The sequence below is a fragment of the Pelodiscus sinensis genome, chromosome 1 (genome assembly GCF_052426305.1).
Source record: "Pelodiscus sinensis isolate ZL-2025 chromosome 1, ASM5242630v1, whole genome shotgun sequence".
NCBI classification, from domain to species: domain Eukaryota; kingdom Metazoa; phylum Chordata; order Testudines; family Trionychidae; genus Pelodiscus; species Pelodiscus sinensis.
In genome coordinates this window covers 151,739,278-151,757,195 of record NC_143052.1, presented here as the reverse complement: position 1 = coordinate 151,757,195, position 17,918 = coordinate 151,739,278, and the positions used below count along the sequence as shown (strand labels likewise).

Here is a 17,918-nt window from a genome sequence, read left to right as displayed (position 1 = left end):
GGAGAAAATATATGGTTCACATCAGTAAACCATAGTAAATGCTACATGCTGCCCCTAAAATGTTGCCACAGCCTTCCTTTTCACCACACAAACTTTATATCATTATGCATACAAAACTTCTCTTGACTTAAATAAGCCCTAAGGTTGCAGATTCAGGAGAATAATGATACGTTGTAGTTATACGCATATCACCTTGAAGCTGAGGATCTCAAAGCATTTTTCAATGATAGGTACGCATTGATATTTTTATTGTCCCCATTTTAGATGGGGAAGCAAAGGCATAGAGAGATGAAGTGATTTGCCCAAGGACACATTGTGAATCAGTGACATAGCTGAGATTAAAGTCTAGCTCTTCTGGAGGCTAATCTAATGCTTTAATTATTAGGGAATTCTGCATCCCATGCTAAGTATTTAATCCTCCACCAATATGTTTAAAACATGTTGCTCCAAAGTGGATGGCTTAGTGATTTAAATAGGAGGTCCAAAACATCCAGACTCTCTAGATCAAGGTTGGGTAATAATTTTCACGGGGGGGGGGGCACTTAATGAATGTTGGTAGGTAGTCACAGGCTGGTTCCACCCTCTGGAAGGGGTAGGATCTGGGATAGAAAGGGCAGGGCTGGGGACTAGCTTCCCCCCGCGTTGTCTGTGAACGTAGTCTTTGAATTAAAAACATAGCAAAAGGTTTGCAGCTCCCAACCTTGCCACTACCATGTTGCCTGGCAGGTGCCCAGGTTACTGACACTATTTAAAGGGTTTGTGGCTCCAGCCCCTGCTGGGGTAGTGCTGCAACTAAAAGACGGGGGCCATTTAAATAAGATCCTGCTGCCTTTAGCCAGCGTCTGGAAATTCAGTGGAATGGGTAGCAGGATATAAAATAAAGTAATCAGATACAGTGCATGGGCCAGATCAAAGTGTTATGAGGGCCACATCTTGCCCAGTCCTGCTCTAGATCCACAAATCTGAATCCTAACAGTTGTCTACTTCATGCTTCATATAGTGAGTACATAATTTTAACTAGTCTGTAGCTGGTGCTTTTCTACATAAATAGCAAAAGCTCCCTTTACATGGTGATGTACTGTAAATACAGAGAAATTAAGCATGTTTTTCAGAAAGTTAATTTTTCAGAAACAATCTCCTCCCCCACCCCCATCAACAAATGCTGTTCATATTTTAGCGATGGGAGGCAGGGGAATATATAGAGTCAGAGTCTTAAAGATGGAAAAGTCACCAGTCCAACTCCTTAGGTAATACTGGAGCAAATTCACTATTGATATAAGTGAGGGAAAGACTTCTCTAGTCAATGAAATTGCTCCAAATTTATACAAGTTTCTCTGACACCAGAATTTGGTTCTAATACCACCTTTGTTTTCCTGAACTTCAACAGCATATACTACTGGAGAGGATGTATGTTCTTGTGGTTAGGACATGGGATTAAGCATGAAGTGGCCTCCAATTGTGGCTTTACCACTAATTTATTTCTGACTATGGAGGTATCACCTAATTTGTTAACATTTGTAAATGTCTTTGGTCTTTCTACGAAGGAAGATAGAATGATGTAGTATCATTGTCATTATGACAAAGAATACAGAAACTAAGTTCAGATTTACTGATAAGCATGAGTTAACCTGTGTGAAACTTCAGCAATTGAAGTTATTAGGGGTTTGTACACACACCTATACTTTTCATGTCACATGGGTAGTCCCTGAGGATATGTCTACACTAGCTCATTAGTTCGAGCTAGGTAGGGTAATTAGGACAAGCGGAGTTGCAAATGAAGCCCGGGATTTAAATATCCTGGGCTTCCTTTGCATGTTCCTGGGTGCTACCATTTTTAAATCCCCCTTAGTCCGAACTCCGTGCCCGCAGCTACACGCGGCACGGAGTAGGTAGTTCGAATTAAAGATCCTAATTCAAACTACCGTTACTTCTCGTGGAGTAAAGATTGTATCTTTAACTGAACTAACTAGAACTGATCTTCCTGAATCTTTGCAAAATTCAGCTATGTATCTGAGTCCTCAAACTGCAGCAAAGCCGAGATCTGGATTTGAACTTCCTAACCTGGTATCCTTCATAAACTGAATTTAAACTATCCCATCCTTCCAATCTCACAACTTTTGAGAATCTGGAAAAGTTCAGCTCTCAATCCAAACTTTGCAACATAGGCTCATCTCTACCAAATCTTAAATCAAAATACAGTTAAAACTACCCCCAAGAAACCAGAGGAATGACTCAAGAAGAATCTGTTAGTTATCTTCCTCATACAGAGGCAGTTTAGAAATTTTCCTGGCAGGCAGAGGCAATTAAGAGTATGTGGGAAATGGCTTCCCTGGAGGCAGAGGCAGTTGTGTGCCTGGTAGTAATGATAGAGGGCTGTAGGCAGACACATTTGACAGGCAGATGTGGTGTATATCTCTCCCCTTGAGAAGAAATAGGAAATGCGGGGGCCCCTGTAAGTAGTGGCAACTGAGATAACAAAGGTGCAGATTTTGCAGATCCCAGGGGCTAAAATCTGTTGTTACTACAACACACAGCCCTGCAAATCCTGTCCCCTCCAGCAGACCTAACATGGAGAAGGAGCAAGCTATCTTGATTCACTAGTGTTACTATCAGTCATGATTCGCATGCCTCTAAGAACAGGAAAGTACCTGACTACTGGGATCTCGGCCTAACTGAGATACAACATCGAAACTGTGGGCCTGATTTTCCATTATCTTATAATTCATGCAGCTAGCTATTTAAACCTACCCAATAAAGTTGTAAAACATTAATGGGGTGTATGAGACTGGAGAATTTTGATTGGTGGTATCCTGCAACTCTATAAATTGCAATTAATTCATGCAATTGTCTCACAAAATTGTGATTAAAAATTGTGATTAACCACACTTAAAAAATAGAATACCAACTGAAATGTAAAATATTTTGGCTCTCTTTCTGAATTTTCAAATGTATTGATTTCTATTACAACAGAATTCAAAGTGTACTGTGCTCACTTTATATTATATTATATTATGCTTTTTTACAAATATTTGCACTGTGAAAATGATAAACAAAAGAAATTGTATTTTTCAGTTCACTTTATACAAGTAAGGGAGTGCAATTTGTAAGTGTAACTTTAAACATGTAGGGTTTTTTTTTTTTTTGTTACATAAATGCACTCAGACACAAAACATTGTAAACCTTTACAGTCTAGTGATCCACCCAGTCCTCCTTTTTGTTCAGACAATCTCCAAGACAAAGTTTGTAGCAAGTTTGGTTACAATTTGCAGGAGATAATTCTGCCCCCTTCTTGTTTACAGTGTCACCTGAAAGTGAGAACAGGCTTTCGTGTTGTACTTTTGTAGCCAGTATTGCAAGATATTTATGTACTACCAGATATGCTAAACATTCATACATCCATTCATGCTTAGGCCACCATTCCAGAGGAGATGCTTCCAGGCTGATGATACTCATTAAAAAAATAATGTGTCAATTAAATTTGTGACTGAACTCCTTGGGGGAGAACTGTATGCCTCCTGTTCTGTTTTACCTGCATCCTGCCATATATTTTATGTCGTAGGAGTTTCTGATAATGATCCAACACACTTTGTTTTAAGAACACTTTCACTGCAGATCTGACAAAACACAAAGAAGGAACCAATGTGAGATTTCTAAAGACAGCAACAGCACTCAACCTCAGGTTTAAGAATCTGAAGTGCCATCCAAAATTTGAGAAGGATGAGGTACAGGGCACGCTTTATAAAAATAACACTCCAATGTACAAAATACAGAACCTGAACCACCATAAAAGAAAATCAATCTTCTGCCGGTGGCATCTGACGTAGATGATGAAAATTAGTATATTTTGCTCAGTATCAAGCAGAAACCATCAGCAGCATGGATGCATGTCTTCTGGAATGGTGATTGAAGCATGAAGGAACATATGAAACTGAAGCACATCTGGGACATAAATATATTGTGATTCTGACTACTACAGTGTCCTGCAAACACCTGTTCTCATTTTCAGGTGACACTATAAATAAGAAGCAGGCAGCATTACCTCCTGTAAATTGTAACCAAATTTGTTTGTCTAAGCTGTTGGCTGAACAAAAAATAGGACTCAGTGGACTTGTAAGTTCTAAAGTTTTGCATTGTTTTATTTTTGAAAGCAGGGGGTTTTGTACATAATTCATACATTTATAAGTTCAACTTTCATGATGAAGAGAGTGGACTATAGTACTTGTATTAGGTGAATTCAAAATACTTCTTTTGTTCTTTACAGTGCAAATATGTGTAATCAAATATTTTGTATTTGTAGTTCATATTCTTTGATGTGATTGAAATAAATATATTTGGAAGTTTAGAAAACATTTAAATATTTAAATAAATGGTATTCTATTATTATTTAACAACATGATTAATCATATGATTAATATTGTTAATTGTGTGATTAATCACGATTAATTTCTTTAATTGCTCGACAGCCTGACTATAAATGATAGTACAAGTTTCAAGACTCTTGGGAATCAAGCCCCATGAGTCTCGTATTATGACAGAGTGATAACTTGAAGACAGTAACAGTCCTTAATGCTTGTGTGGTCACTTTCATCAGAGGATCTGAAGATACTTACAGACAGTGCTTGATTTATCCTCCCAATCCTCTTGGGAAATAGTGTGGTACTATTATTCCCTTTTTAGAAAGGACACAGACTCAGATTAATCCTTTGTGTAAAACCATAAGGTTAATGGAGGTTGAGACAAAATTATATTACATTCCATTTATACATTTATAACAGTAGGCATCTAAATCCATATTTTGGTGCCTAAATAAAAATAGGCTGATTTCAGAGGTGCTGATAACCAACAACTTCAAATGAAGAAAATGGGAGCTGGGAAGCGGAAATACCGACTTCCAAGCTGATAGTCTAATTTTGGGTCATGGCTTATAAAGGTAAGCCACTAGCTAGGCACAAGATGCTTTTAAACATGAATGTCCTGGAGGTAGGGCTGCTCGCCATTCCCATGACTGCGGTACACCATTCCCAGCTAATGGTAGTTGCAGGAAGCAGTGCAGGCTGGACAACTACTTCCTGCAGCTCCCATTGGCCAGGAATGGTGAACCATAGCTATTGAGAGCTACCAGTGGCTTTAACTGCAGACACTCAGGTAACAAAGCATCTCATGGCCAGCTCGTGGCATACCCTTACAAGTTGCGATCCAAAGTTGAAAACCCATGCACCAGTACATAATTCTCTATCCAGCTTTCCTCAGTGTCTGTTGTCTTTCCCATCCAGGGATGAGTTTTAGAGGGAACTGAAATCTAGACATTTGCAGGAAGATACTATCTCTAATAAAGCCTTAAAATTAATGAAATAATGACAGACTCGTAAAGGCAGGTAAGGAATCACAGCAATGCACACAGCAGTGGCCCCATCTACAGTTTTTCCCAGGAGCTGCAGAAGCATGCTGATCTTCTTTAGTAAGGGGAAGATTGGGTGAACCCACAGAACCGTTACTGCTGGAAAGGAGTCTTTGCTTGCAAGGGACAACATTCTCCCATGCTCACTGCTGTGTTGTGTAGGAATGTGAACAACTAGTTGACTATCTACTGGATGGTCAACATGCTAGTCGACTAGTCGCTTCGCTTTCCTTTGCTGCCCCTATCTGAAAGAGGCAGCGGGGAAATGGGGGGTGGGACATCAAAGTGGCAACACCGCCTGGAGGCCAGGGCCAGACTGTGGGCTCCAGGCCTTGCTGCCACTTTGAAGTGTCGCATGCAGCCCAGGGCCAGCTGGAAGTCCCCAGCTGGCCCGGGCTGCATGCGGCGTTTCAAAGCAGCAGCACCATGTGGAGCCCGAGGTCAGCTGGGGACTCAGAGTCCCCAACTGACCCCGGGCTTCATGATGCACTGCCGCTTTGAAATGCTGCAGGGAGCATGGAGCCAGAGGAGGTCTGCTTGAGTCCCCACTGGCCCCGTGCTCCCCGCTGCGCTTTTGCTTTTGAAGTGTAGCAACCGCCCTGGGGTTGCTACACACTTTAAGTAACACTGCTTTAGATCACATATGCAGTTAGCCCTCTGCATGCAGTTGTGTTAATTCTGGCCCATCTCTTGATAGGTTTGTTATCCTAAAATTGTGCTTTCATGCAATCTGGTCACTGATGCAGCAGGCACAGCTAGCCAGTTCTAGACGTGTCTTTAAGAGGAGAAGCATCACATGTCATCTAGCCACTACCAGCAACAACTGAAAGGATGCTTTATATCAGGGTGGGAGCCTTTTTTGGGGTCAGTGGCTGCTAACCTGCAGAGCTTTCAGTTGGGGGCCACACAAAAGTGAGAAAACACACACACACAAATTCCACAAAGCACCTTGATGTGGTAGGCTGTTCTTTTTTTATTTAGGATTTTAGTGTGATGGCTGAGTTTGCTTTTTGCAGGGAAGGGGCTGAGGGTGTGTGTGATTCCCACCCACCCCTTCCCTCAAGTCCTGCATGCCTCCTTAACTGCTAAGGCATTGCTGGCACTGTGTGGCTGGGGCCAAACTATACAGGGAAGGAGTTCTGGGGCTTGCCCCTTCCTCCCTAAAGGCACCCCATGCAGGGAAAGGTTCTGGGGATTCCCTTCCCTCCCACTCTGGGAACAGATCCCCCCCTTCGGTTCCTCCCTCCCACTCTTCTGGTCCCGCACTTCTCCTTACCAGCAAAAGGAATTTTGCTGGTAGCCTGTGCAGCTGCCGGAGGCTGGAAAGAAGCTCCAGCCTTTCCCACTGCCACCTCAGGGAAACGCCGCAGCGCTCCAACACATGGAGCTTCTCCCTCCCCCCAGATCTGCGCGGGCCTCTCCCAGGTGCAGGAGAGGCACTGGAAGCATTTGGTCCCGATCCTCGAGCCAGAAGTGTGTGCGCCCCAAAGGTACAAAAAAAGAGTTGCTGGGGGTCGGGGGAGGGAGCGTGCGCCCCGGGGGCGGAAGCGCGCCCCGGGGGCAGGGCTGGGTGGATATAAGTGGGAGGGGTCTCGCACGGTTGTCACAGGCTGCACTGGATGTCTCGCGCACAAATCCGGCGGGGCAAAAGAGAAGAGCAGGGATTCTCCTTTTAAGGTGGCCATCTTAAAGTCTCTTCTCTGTGTTTCACCGTCAACTGCCTCGCAGCACAGCAGTGTGCCATGGAATACCATTTAAGAAACACTGGTCTAGCAGCATTACCAACACTTCCACTGCTTACTGTGCTGTTAGAGAACATTTAGAAGTAAATTCGAGCTAAATAACAGCACAGAACTCTTAGAGCTAGAATTGGTGGCAGTACAGGCAGTCCCCGGGTTACGTACAAGATAGGGACTGTGGATTTGTTCTTAAGTTGAATTTGTATGTAAGTCAGAACTGGTACATATTGTAGGGGAAACTCTAGCCAAACATTTCTCCAGAGCTCAGTTTTATTCTCTGACACCTCACTTCCCTCACTCCTTTATTCTCAAGCTGAGGTGTCTGCTGAGAAAAGCCGCTCCACGTCTCCCTGGTCTGCTGGGCGGGGTGCTAGCTTCGCGTCCCCGTTTGTAAGTAGGGATCCGATGTAAGTCAGATCCATGTAACCCAGGGACTGCCTGTAAACAAACTTTGTGGGACTGTGGGAAACTTGGCCACACTCATGAAAAGTGGACATCCGGCTAACTAAAATTACTCTGGATGATGGATATTTCTGGATGAGAGAGTTCTGGATTAGAGAGGTTCATCCTGTAGTACAACTGATTCTGTGAGTTGATACAAGGTGGCATGCAAGGTGTTGCAAGTTTGTTTGTTGCAGCTCTCTTTCATGTACTGTAGGCAGAACCTACAAGTACTAACAACAATATATCTGAGCTCTTTTACTTCCAGTTAGCCCTTGCCACCACACAACCAGGTCTAGTGGACATACAGGCATGACTGAAAGAGACAACTGGATCACCAATGTCCTGGAGTGTGTGTGCAACTTTGTTCAAATGTAATGAGGAAAATGCCAATTAAAAAAGCAGAAGAGCCCTGCAGTGCAGTAGTAGGATTCAAATTAGATACCTATATGAAGTGATTAAAAAATAGGTTTTCCAAACTTGAAGATAAGAGGACAGCAGGGGTCAACAAAAATGTAAAAGAACTATGCAAATGCTTCTTATCCCTACAAAACTGCTGCTGAAGATGCACTAAAGACAGAAGGAGAGAATGACAATGTGTTTTTGGCATACTGAATAATGCGCAGCATCTCAACATTTCTCCTATCTCAGCAGTCATTACTGAAAGCCAGACCCACTTCAACAAAATAATACTTTCCACAAATAGAGCAGCTTTCATCCACAAATCTCAAAATGCATTACAGTCTCATAGACTCATAGACTTTAAGGTCAGAAGGGACCATTATGATCATCTAGTCTGAACCCCTGCACAGCGCAGGCCACAGAATCTCACCCACCCCTCCTAGAATAATCCTCTCACCTATATCTCAGATATTGAAGCCTTCAAATACTTTGAAGACCCCAAGATGCAGAGAATCCTCCAGCTGTGATCTGTACCCCACGCTACAGAGGAAGGCGAAAAACCTTCAGGGCCTCTGCCAATCTACCCTGGACGAAAATTCCTTCCCGACCCCAAATATGGCGATCAGCTAAACCCTGAACATGTGGGCAAGACTCACCAGCCAGACACCCAGAAAGTTCTCTATAGTAACTCCTATCATCCCTCCATTGACCTATTTCCCACTGATAATGAATGGTCAATTAGTTACCAAAATCATGTTATCTCATCAAACCATTCCCTTCATAAACCCATCTAGTTTAATCTTGAAACCAGATAGATCTTTTGCCCCCACTACTTCCCTTGGAAGGCCGTTCCAGAACCTCACTCCTCTAATGGTTAGAAACCTTCGTCTAATCTCAAGTCTAAACTTCCTACTAGCCAGCTTATATCCATTTGCTCTTGTGTCACTAATGAATCTAACCTTACCACTCCCTCAGTTGAGAGGCTGTTATTATTCCCATTTTACGGACAGCAAAATGGAGCAAAAGGAGGAAATTGCTTAATTTGTACCACCAACAACACAACTCGGATTTTGGACTGGGAGTCCCATACTCAACCATTAGAGTACACACCCTTTTTGTACCAGAAATAGGATTTCAGTTAGCCCAGTCCATTAACAAGAGTGAAGTCATGGCCTCTAAACTGTAGATGGTTTCTTCTAATATTATTTAATCAAATGTCCAGTCAAATATTATGGACCCGATCCTAAACTAGGGAAAACTGACACAGCTTTGTTAACTTCAGTGGTACTATTTCCAGTCTACACCAGCTAAGGATCTGGGTCAAAGTCATGACGCTGTCAGGTGTGCAGCATGCCAGGGGGCAGGGCACGTGCTCATTACAACAAAGCCTCTTTATTGAATAAAACTGGGGGGGGGGGAATGAAATTGAGGTGAGACCGGAGAAAGAAGGTGGGTGGGGGAGGAGGGAGAGGAGAGGGGGAAACCTGGGAGGAGGGAGCTGGTAAGGGGAGGCAAGGGGAGGAAGGGGGAGGAGAAGCTCAGGGCTCAGGGTCTCGCTAGCCCAACTGTGTCTCAGCTCCGCGAGTGTGGAGGCCTCAGCATCCCTTGGGTGTGGGAAAGGGCGGGAGTAAGAAGTGGGAGGGGGAGAAGGAACGGTAGGAGAAGCGGTAGCTGGGGAGGCAGCAGGGGCTAGAGGAGCAGGAGGCAGCAGGCTCTGCCCCAGGGTCAATGACCACCTGAGGGGCACGGACTGTCCTGCCCCCCAGGATGCGGTCCATGGCATCAAAATAGGGGCAGGGGCCTGGGTCTGCCCCTGGTTGGGAGCTACCCCCTGTGGCCCTGGCATATGCCTGCCGCAGCTCCTTTATTTTCATGCGAACCTGCTCCTGGGTTCTCATGTGGCCTTTGGTGGCCAGGCTGACAGCCATCCACCTGTAGATGGTTGCACTCCTCTGTTTAGTGCGGAGATCATGGATATTAGAGGCCCCAAACCTGAATTAGGTCCCTGATCTCCGCACTGGACCAGGCAGGCACCCACCTTTTGCAGCCCCTGGGAGGCTCCTGGGAGCTGGCAGACTGGTCCTGGGGAGTGGTGGAGGGCTGGCTGGCTAGCTCATGCTGAGCCACTGAATCAAGTGCAGTGACTGCTGGCTCTGGGCTGGCAGGCTTGGAGCTGGCACAGGCACTGTGGCCAGAATCTACCCCTTTAAGGGCTCTGGTGAGGAAGGGAGGGAGAGGAGTTTTCTTGGTTGTGCCCCGAGTGGCCACCAGGGCACCCTGGGAAGGGCTGGAGGCCCCCTATTTCTAAATAAGCATCTACACAGCGTTTATTTCGAAATAAGCTCTCCAGTATTTTGATTTCATTTCGAAATAGTGGTTTGGCTGTGTAGACGCTGGTAAAGTTATTTCGAAATAACTTTGCTGTGTAGACATACCCTAAGTCTATGAGATTCTGGACATTACCTTTATTTGCATTTGTGGACATTTCATGACTGATTTAGCTGTTCAGACAGCTACTGTATAAGACTCACTCCCACACAGTCCAGTTACAATGGAATGGGATCTTGTTACATGGCCTAGTCCATTGTGCAAGGCACCCTCAGTTATATAATTATATGGTTCCCAAAGGCTACCTATAATTGAATTATAGGGTGCCTTGTGGCATTTCAGACAACCTTTAAAGGACTATGAAATTTGAGCAGTTCTCCTGCCATCTGGAACAAGAATGAGACACCCCATGATTCAATTATAAATAACCTCTGGGAAGCACACAATTATACTATGAAGTGGTTTTACAAACTAAAAATACTCTATTTTTAAAAAGGAGGACATTGTAATGAACTGGTTAGTATGTGCATTAACCACTGTCTTCTGTTGGATAGAATATGAATTGCCCATCTTTGTGTCAGAGGTCCTATACTGTTATGAGAGATTCTTCTTTGGCTCAAGTAGTCAGACTTGTACAGCCTGTCCTTACTGTCACTAAGAAGTGTCAGATGACCATTGCATAGAACATTTGTAGAAGCAGAGGATATGACTAAGGTTGCATCTAGACTGGCAAGTTTTTCCACAAAAGCAACTGCTTTTGTGCAAAAACTTGCCAGCCGTCTACACTGGCCGCTTGATTTTGCACAAAAGCACTGACGTTCTACTGTCCGAAATCAGTGCTTCTTGCCCAAATGCTTTGACGTTCCTGTTCAGGCAAAAGCCCTTTTCCAGAAATGTTTTTGCGCAAGAGGGCCAGTGTAGACAGCTAAAAACTGTTTTGCACAAAAAAGCCTCGATAGCAAAAATGGCGTTCGGGGCTTTCTTGCGCAAAACCGCGTCTAGATTGGCACGGACGCTTTTCCGCAAAAAGTGCTTTTGCGGAAAAGCGTCCGTGCCAATCTAGATGCTCTTTTCTGCAAATGCTTTTAACAGAAAAATTTTTCTGTTAAAAGCATTTGCGGAAAATCATGCCAGTCTAGATGTAGCCTAAGTGTGCAAAAAAACAAAGGGAAACACATTACTAGCAAAGACAACTCCAGATGAAATCAATGAGCTCTATGAGTGCTTTAACTATGTCAGAAAATCAGGTCCAGAAATGTGGGCACCCATAATTAATGGCCTCTTTTGAAAAAAAAATTACTCTGATGTGGCTCAGAACAAGGAAAGAAAAAATAAAAAAAATATATTCTCTTGTTTTTTAGATTTATCATTTCACAGAGTAAGCACAAGAATATCCAAGAGACTTGGGATACAATTGTGAATTGATGACAGTTATGAAAAGGAGCAATATTGGACCCCACTACAATGCTGACTACTGCCCCATATAATTCCTTAAGTAAGTGTGCCATATGAAACCTAGCACTGACGATGGGGCAGGCCTGTAACATGCAGCTATAGAGTAGCCTTACTGAGGAAGTCACAAACACGGTACAGTCCCCTTTTCCCTCACTTCTATGAGGTTTAGCACAAAATCACATCCAAAGTGTACACAAATATCCTGCACTCTGCTTCTGCTGTCCCCCAGCAGTCCAAACGCTGCAAAGGGTGATGTGGCCAGTAACAGTGCAGAGCAGAGAAAGTTAACCAATTAAAATATCAAACAAAGCTTTCTTATAATTATTATTCTGAGGAATCCACAATTGAATTAGCAATCTTTGCATCCAAAAGCTCTGAACCAACTTAATGAAGAGTTCGCTGTTTCACTAGAAATGCAATAGATTAAAGGCCACATCTTGATAATTTGTTTCACAATTTCAGTGGGATTTAGGGCAGGTGGGTAAGCAAGATTCAGCCCTGATGATCTTTAAAATGTCTAATCACAAGAAGAACTAGTGAAGAAGCAATAGCTAGATGCATTAAAGCAAAGGACTGTCCTTATTTGAATATTACTTGATTTTATATAAATTTAAGATCTCATGCTTGATATCAACAAAAATGTAGCAAGACTGGTTCCAATTAGAACTCAGTTCTTTGCCTGGAGGTGAATTTTTTGGATAGTTTAAACACAGTGGGTGCATCTAGACTGGCAAGATTTTGCGCAAAAGCGATTGCTTTCGCGCAAAAACTTGCCAGCTGTCTACACTGGCCGCTTGAATTTGCGCAAGAGCACTGACTCTGTAATGTACAAAATCATTGCTTCTTGCGCAAATACTTTCACGCTCCTGCTCAGGAAAAAGCCCTCTTGCACAAGAATACTTGCACAAGAGGGCCAGTGTAGACAGGGAAGAACTGTTTTGTGCAAAAAAGCCCTGATGGCTAAAATGGCGATCGGGGCTTTCTTGCGCAAAATCACATCTAGACTGGCCATGGATGCTTTTGCGCAAAAACACTTTTTGCACAAAAGCATCGTGCCAATCTAGACACTCTGTTGCGGAAATATTTTTAACGGAAAAACTTTTCCGTTAAAAGTATTTCCGCAAAATCATGCCAGTCTGGACATAGCCAGTTTGTTCAGCTGTTTTAAAGGATGCGCCTAAAGGTGCGTTTAAAAAAACACTATTAATTGAAATTATTTTTGATGAAGAGAGAAGTGTGGTTTATATTATTAAAAGTCATGCGAATTAAAAGCAAAAGCTTATGTTAGTAGAAAATTAAGTTTCAGATTTCAACTACACAACAGTCAAAGTTAAGAAGCCCGATTCTGTTCTCAGTTGTACAGTAAAATTCACAGGAAGCTCCACTGAAATCAGTGGAATTAAATCAGTCAATCTGGTTTAAGTGAGATTACAATCCAGCTCAAGTTTCCTAAAGAAACCTCTTCCTGTTTTCATACATTGTATTCTTTACAAGGTCTTTCGTTACAGTAACAAAAAACAGGACTATGTAGCACTTTAAAGACTAACAAGATGGTTTATTAGGTGATGAGCTTTCGTGGGCCAGACCCACTTCCTCAGATCAAACAGTGGAAGAAAATTGTCACAACCATATATACCAAAGGATACAATTTAAAAAAAATGAACACAGATGAAAAGGACAAATCAAATTTCAGAACAGAAGGGGGTTGGGGGGGGAGGTAAATGTCTGAGAGTTAATGATATTAGAGGTGATAATTGGGGAAGCTATCTTTGTAATGCGTAAGATAATTAATGTCTTTGTTTAAACCTAAGTGTAAAGTATCGAATTTAAGCATGAATGACAGTTCAGAGGATTCTCTTTCAAGTGTGGTGTGAAAAGGTCTTTGAAGCAGGATGCAGGTAATCAAGTCGTTGAGACAATGTCCTTTCTGGTTGAAATGGCAAGAAACTGTTTTTTCTTTGTGATCCTGTCTAATATCTGTTTTGTGGGCATTGATCCTTTGGCGAAGTGTCTGAGACGTCTGTCCAATGTACATAGCAGACGGCCACTTTCGGCACATGATAGCATAAATTTTATATATATATATATAAATTATATTTCTGGATGCGCAGGAATATGTGTTCTTGTTTTTATTGGTTAGGTCCAATAATGGTATCAGCAGAGTGAATATGTGGACAAAGCTGGCAACGGGGTTTGTTGTAAGGGAAGGTACCAGGGTTGGTATTAGTGTGGTATGTGCTGTGGTCGTTGGTAAGAATCATCTTGAGGTTAGGTGGTTGTCTATTTGTTCCAGCTACACCAGACTAACACGGCTACATTTCATTACAGAAGCATTCAACACAGGTTAAGGTGACATAGTATTTGCAAAATGATATGATGGAAAAGAACTAAACTGTATTCTATACTGCTCCTCCAGTCAGGCTTTGCAAATACACTCTGTTCTATACATACTAGTGTAGATAACAGCATTTTTATTACTGCATAAATGATCTATGATCATGTAATATGAGACCCCCACTGTAATAAGTCTATGGAATTAAACACAATTAACGTTGCAATAGCTATGGGAACTTTAACTTAATTTCTTGACTTTCAGTCAATTAAAATATCAACTATAATGTTGCACTCATTTTTTGCCAAATTTCTCCTGCTTTGAGGTCAGACACTGAAAGTATTTGATACTTTCAATAAAACATTGATAAAAAGCAGTATTATGTTAACTGCTGCATTGCCAGGCTCCTATTCCACCTGCTGTGTTTTACTGCACTTTACAGTGAAGTTAATGGAAGATCAGGATATACAACATTGTGCATTTAACTGGACATATTGGCTACATTAGGTAGCAGGAAATAGGTTAGTGACATAACTAAAAACAATTGTTGTAGCTGCCTGATGATTAAAGGATATCACCTCTACAACATTATGCTAGCCTCACAGATTTAATGATAATAAATAGGACATTTGCGTTTTAAAAATGAAGGTGCACCCACTTGAGCTAAAGGAAACTCTCCATTAGCTGTAAAAGTATTAAGGCTTACCATCTCCATGTGCAGTCAAGAGATGGAGGCAAAATCTCATCTATTTCTTCATACCTGATAGTCTCTCATATAAAAGATATAAGTACCACACATATATTTCAACCTCTACAACATATAGCCATAAATTAGGCAAAACTCATGCATAAATCTAGGACTCTCTGGACTTCAAACAAACAAACAAATAAATAATATACTACGATCAAGCACAAGTGTACTACCCAAAGACAGGAGGAAGTGTTGTTTATCTATCCAAAATACCATAAAGCATCACTGCACATAAGTGTATTGATAAGAAATTTTTATTTCCCATTCGCTATTTAAAACAGACATAGGAAAGGAGCATCCAGGGGCACTGTACAAAATTAAGGGGTGACGTTTTCAATCCAAGCTCCATCCAGTCATGATGCTAAAATATTATCGTACTTGTAAAAATCTTCATAAATATGATCGTCCCTCTTCTTCTCATGTGCTTTGATAAGCAGTGAAATAGTTAGCAATCATGACATTTATATGAGCACTATTAGACTTCAGAGTTAATGGCTCAGTTCACACCTCACAGCACAGCATCAGTTCACATCCAGTTCACGCTTGAAAGCTTATCTTTGTGGCCATAAGGGATAGAGGCTTACTATTTTCTAAATCAATGGTTTTCAAACTATGGGTTGTGACTCAGTACTGGATCTTGAATACCAGGCACTGGGTCTCATTGCTACAGGGGGACCAGGTGACTAGTGGGAGTGCTTAAAAAGTCTACTTGCCTGTCCTGGCACTGCAGACTGCCCAGCAGGCCTGGCTCCTGAGGGGTGGGTGGAGTAAGAGCACCCAGGGCTCCGCCCACTGCCCCAAGGACTAGCTCCACATTCCCATTGTCTAGTAACCTGCTGCTGGCTGCTTCTGGGGCACAGCATGGTCTGTGATGCCAGGTGACACAGGATGCCTTAGTATCCCCACTGCACTGCTGACCAGGAGTCACTCAAGGTAAGTCTTACTGTCCCAGCCCTGACCCTCCCCCAAAGCCAGAGCCCCCTCCTACATTGCAAAGCTCTTATCCTCAGCCACACCTGGGAGTGCGCACTCTAGTCTAGTGATTCTCAAAGTGTTCTGAGAAACCTCTTTGGGAAACCTAACTGACCGCTGCAGTGTGTTTACTTGACAGCTCCATGACCACAGAGCCTCATAGCTCCTATTGACTCCAGTTCACCATTTTGCAGACAAGGGTAGCTGTGAGAAGCAACATGGGCTGGGCTGCCGCCTCTTTTCTAACTAAAGCTAACAGAAGTAAGGATTAAAAATGTGACATTAGTGAGAACCAAGGAGGATATTAAGGGTCCTGGCAAACAGAGTCCATAGAATTGGAGAGAAAATTATTGCCTTAACTCCCCAATATCATGAGTCTGTGGCCCAAAATCACTTCACCACAGTCGTTACATCTGAAATACGAGACTTCATTGTTGTAAAGGGCATTGAATTCAAGCCTCTTGATGACACAAAATGTCTAACCCAAACTATTTGAGTAGAGGTGCCAAATGCACACTATCTTGCTCCTATTTTGCACACTATCCTGCTCCTAGTCTAGCAGTTGCTATCTTATAATTAATGAAATACATCCATGAAGAGTAACAGGTAACTGGAAAATCTTCACATGAACTGATGGAAGGTGAGAATGGAAGTAGTCAAGCACTGAAGGCAGCAAGATTGGTGCAATCTGGATAACATAAAACATTTCTCTTTATTAGATCGAACCTTGTGATACACAGCAAGTATAAAAAGATGTGACTAAAAAAGCCTAATAAAAGATAGGATTTATGAGATTGTGTTATATCAGATTTGCATCTAACCAGAAGTGCAAATTGAGTAGGAACATTGCTACTCTAGACAAAACAATTATTTCAGAATGTTTCTCTACCAATTGATTATCCAAAAAGATTGGAACTTTTTAGCTTGGAAAAGAGGTGCCTAAGGGGGGATATGACTGAAGGCAATAAAATTATGACTAGTGTACATAAAGTAAATAAGGAGGTACTATTTACTCCTTCCCACAACACAAGAAGTAGGGGTCACTAAATGAAATTAACAGGCAGCAGGTTTAAAATAAAAGGAAGTTTTTCTTCACACAACAAACAATCTGTGGAAATGATTGTCACAGAAGATGTGGGAAAGGCCAAGTCTTCAACAGGGTTCAAAAAATAACTAGATAAATTTATGGAAAAGAGAATCACTGGATGGTTACCTGTTCCATCCATTCCCTCTGGGGCATGTAGCATTCGCCAGTATCAGAAGACAGAATACTGGATTAGATGGACCTTTAGTCTGACTCAGTATGGCCGTTCTTATGTTCTTAACTGTACAAGTAGTGATAACTTACTGTGGTTTTGTTGCTGTTATTTATAGCCAGCTGAGCAAGTAATTTGAGACAAATTTGATTTGAGAAACATTTTCATATATAACAATAACCAAAAAATTATTTTAAATTTTCTCTTTTTAATGCCTGTTACTCTGAAGCATTGATCTGAAGATAACATATATTTCAAAGCATTTTGATACTAGAAACATTTGGCTTCAATTTTAATCTGTGAGTGAAAAAAATTAACCATTCTAAAATGTTAATAGAAAGGTGATGAGAAAATGAAGATTTGTATTCGTTTTTGTAAACTGTTAGAAATTTATCAAATTGCCTAGACGCCTGCAAAATGAATGGTGTCACTGATGACTAGACAGAGGAATATGGATAGTGGACAGTACTTTCCGTCATTGGATGTTGTGGATAGGCTAATGTGTGAAGATGAGAACAAGTGAGACAGCTTGGTTTTCAAGGGTCTAGAAACCTCTGGTACATAGCAATGGTATTTGATAGTAAAGTTCTAAAGAAAGCTAGCTAGCTCATCTCACTTTACATTTTTCACAACACTGAATTAATTATACAGTTGTTTCTCATTCTAACTGTAGTCAATGAGAAAGATTCTGATCAATGCTACTGTGTTCAGGGTTTAAAGACCACAAACCATCAGTATACGGAACTGACTCATCCTGCCTAAAATCAAAGAAAGTGACAGGAAAGAAAAGCCTGAATGGACTGACATAATGAAGAGAGATAATTCTTGTAAAGTAACATGTAAA

The 17,918-nt window shown here is 41.9% G+C and overlaps 1 protein-coding gene across 4 annotated transcripts in view; it reads right to left on the bottom strand.

Moving 5' to 3' along the window:
- ZBTB20 (zinc finger and BTB domain containing 20) overlaps positions 1 to 17,918 on the bottom strand; it is a 715,034-nt gene that overhangs the window by 669,660 nt on the left and 27,456 nt on the right. The window lies entirely within an intron of this gene.